Genomic DNA, 3,691 nt, shown 5'->3' with positions numbered 1-3,691 from the left:
GAGAAGGTGAAAGAGTTACTGGTAAAACTCAGGGAAGATACAGAAGGAAGAGATGAAATCATTTCTGAATTAATACAAGGAGCACACAAGAAAATAGATACCAGAGAACACACAGAACACAGAGCATGGAAATGGAACGCACCAATTAAGGGACACGAAAGTAATACAAGAGATACAAAGAAAAAAGAAAGGAAAAGCTAGCGATAAAAGACAGCCAAGGAAACAACACACACCTGTAAGTGGCCTTTCTGGAGAAGAAAAACGAAACAATAGAATAGAACAATATGAAAAAATATAACTCAGTAAAACTTTTCTGATATTAAAACAAAAGACTTAAATCTTACACATTATAAAAGAACACCACAATACACGTAAAATTAACGTGGGACCATCAATGTTAAGATATATACTCTTAAAATTATTAAAATTTAAAAATAAAGAAAGAATCCTCTGGGCAGCAAGATGAGGTCAATTCATTTATAAAGGAAAGAAAGCTAAGCGGGAGACCTTGCCACCACCATATTTAATACCTGAGCACAGAAGCCCACCCACTACAAAATACCAGTGGAAAAAATGTGCAAGCCAAGCATTTTTGCATCCAACCAGATTGTCCTTTAAGAGAAAAGATTGGAAGCAGAGTTTTGAATATGAAAATTGGAGGGGTTGGGAAATGTGGTAGGGGAGGGGAGGTTGAGGGTGTGGTGTAAGGGAGGACGAGCCATTTTTTTTATTGATTATTACCGGAAAAGGCCTAACTCTAACATTTTATCAGAATTACTAGATCATAGACTTGCAAATGGAACATTACTAAGAGAAGTGATAAGTTTCAGATAACCCTGTAGCTTCTGCTATCTTGCAATAATAAAACTTGATTTAGTACCGTGTACCCTGCCAAGAATTACTCAAGAGTCATAAAGACATGTTGATTTAGGATTCCCGTAAAAAAATAAACTGACAGCAGTGTTTTCTGGATTTGAAAGGGATCATAAACAGACCTTGATAAGTGATTCATCTGTTTAGTTTATGGCCTGCTTATTTGTAAAGAATATATGTAACATAAAAACTAAGCAGCAATAACCATAGCTTTTGTTTTTCTAATAATGAAATCTAACTGTGAGTCTTAATCTTTCAACATCACTGCAGTCCAGCAATCTGCTTCAGCAGGTGCTTTGGCAAGATAAAGAAAATTTAGTTTTAATAAATGCCATTGATTAACTTCACCTTTGTTTGCAAATCCAAATCTTTAGAGTCACATGATCAAAATTGGGATTATTCTCTTAATTAGGGATTTCAAAGTAGAATAATCCCTGAGTAGATGAGAATGATGACCTCCATGTCAGTAAAAGTTTGGTCATAGTCCTGGCTATGTATCACAGTCTCATCTGGGAAACTTGTCAGGTAACAATTATATAAAAGTGGCAATTTGTTTAGGCATAAATGTTTTTAAACTGGGGGCAAAACTTCCTTACAATTTATTCTTTTTGCCTTTCATATCAATGTGTAGGATTATTTTTAGTCATTATATAAGGCAATGAAGGATGGAATATATACACATCGTCACTCTTAAGTGCTGTTAGCAAGAGCTCTGCGAACTCATTTTCTCCACGAGTTTGTAACGTTGTGGGGAGAGAAGAGTTTATGTCCAGACCCTTTTGAGAATCTAATGCAAGCTATGAGCCCTCTCCACAGAAAACTTTTCCTCTCTGAAGAGACTTTTCATATAATCTCAGGAAGGTCAAAAACCCTGAAGCTTGTGAGTAAAGCCCTCAGAACAGGGGCTCCAAGTTAAGCCTGCTTGATCGAATCCTTCTTTACAACAGGATCAAGAAATAAGCTTTTAATCATGGATCTTTAGCTCATCTCAGTCACATATTTTAGTAAGCCATATTCTTAAAAAATAATTCTTTCAAGGAAACCTAAATTACATGGAATGTCATACTCTTCCTCTTGTCATTTTATGGTGACTATCCTCTTTAGAAAGTCCCCTCAATTTGAAAACTTTATTACAATTTGAAAACTTACAAATATACTCTCACTTCTGGGTTTTTAAAGAGTTTTAATTCCTATAACCTCTCTTTTTATCTTTTTCTTTTCTTTTTTTTTTAATGTCTGATCTTATTTGTCACTCATAGAAAATCTCATTTTTGACCGGACTCAGAGGTACAAGCTCTCAGAGAGGACAGCCTCCATCTCTCGACAATCTGTTCCTGGCGTTTTTCTTTGACCTCCTTCATTCTCTTGGCCAAAAGTTTAGCATATTCTGCAGCCTCTTCCTTATTTTTCTTAGTGCACTGCTTCTTCAAAGCAATATGCCGCCATTTGTGCTGGAGGACACGTGGAGTAACAAGACGCTGAATCTTAGGTGCTTTGGTTCTAGGTTTCTTACCTTCTTTGTTTAGGGGCTTTCTCACAACATACTGGCGGATATCATCTTCTTTAGAGAGATTGAAAAGTTTGCGGATTCTGCTGGCTCTTTTGGGCCCCAGGCGACGAGGCACAGTAGTATCAGTGAGTCCAGGAATATCCTTCTCCCCCTTTTGTACAATGACCAAGTTGAGAACACTGAGATTGGCATCCACAATGCAACCCCGAACAGATTTGCGCTTTCTTTCTCCAGTCCTCCTTGGTCTATAGCAGGCCATACGCTTCTCATAAAAGGTACGAAGTTGGCATTCATCTTCCACTTCAATGAGTTTCTGGCAGCCAGTAGCTGGGAAAGAGATGTTCAGCTTCATCCTGAAGCAGCCTACCGCCTCCGAGGTGCCACGAAAAAGAGCTATCTTTGTTTTTCTAAATGGTAATACATATGTGAATGAACTTGGTAAATTGTAATTATCATTTTCAGACACTAACAATTTCAGTCATGCATATTTTCTTTCTTTAAAGATTTTATTTATTTATTTGACACAGAGACACAGCGAGAGAGGGAACACAAGCAGGGGGAGTGGGAGAGGGAGAAGCAGGCTTCCCACAGAGCAGGAAGCCCAATGCGGGGCTCCACCCCGGGACCCTGGGATCATGACCTGAGCCGAAGGTAGAAGGTAGGCGCTTAACAACTGAGCCACTCAGGCACCCCTCATGCATATTCTCTGAATTTGAATAAAAAATATTCTGCTTTGTCTTCAGATTTCAACGTGATAATCCCACTGTGGCTTTGCCTTTCTGTTCAAATAGTATCTGTAACTTGCTCAACTTAGTATTGTGCTAAAAGAAAATCTAATACAGTATCTCATAGTTTTATGAAAAGTGCATAGGACCAGACAATTTCTACCAGAGATAATAAGGCCAAAAAACGTTATTCTAATATGCAAACCACAGAGATGAGATTATATTTATTTAGCGTATTGCCTGAGTGAAATAATATATACATATAAACTCATTTTTTAGCCTCAGGAAATGGCGTTCATCCTGTAATTTATCCATTTTAATCAAAAAGAACAAAAGAATTATCTACCTATGGTGGGACATGATAGAAAGAAGAAAGAAATTTTATTATATCAGATTTTATTGTTTTAGGAAAGGAATAATATTTTGGAAAACATATTAAAGTATTCTACATTGTTAGTATTAGAGTTTTATGTGTCTCTCTACATACACACATATATAGATTTAAGAAGATCATAATGGCTGTGAGTACTTTTAATTAATGAAAAATAGAATGTGGTGGGTAGACTATTGCAGAACGCTTTCC

At 36.9% G+C, this 3,691-nt stretch overlaps 1 pseudogene; it reads right to left on the bottom strand.

Moving 5' to 3' along the window:
• Positions 1–2,138: 2,138 nt before the first annotated feature.
• LOC114205700 (small ribosomal subunit protein eS6 pseudogene) lies at positions 2,139–2,755 on the bottom strand (annotated as a pseudogene).
• Positions 2,756–3,691: the final 936 nt, after the last annotated feature.

The sequence above is a fragment of the Eumetopias jubatus genome, unplaced genomic scaffold (genome assembly GCF_037043125.1).
Source record: "Eumetopias jubatus isolate StellerSeaLion01/CBP00866 unplaced genomic scaffold, mEumJub1_p1.0 scaffold_1, whole genome shotgun sequence".
In the NCBI taxonomy this organism is placed as follows: domain Eukaryota; kingdom Metazoa; phylum Chordata; class Mammalia; order Carnivora; family Otariidae; genus Eumetopias; species Eumetopias jubatus.
This window is presented reverse-complemented; position numbering and strand designations above follow the sequence as displayed.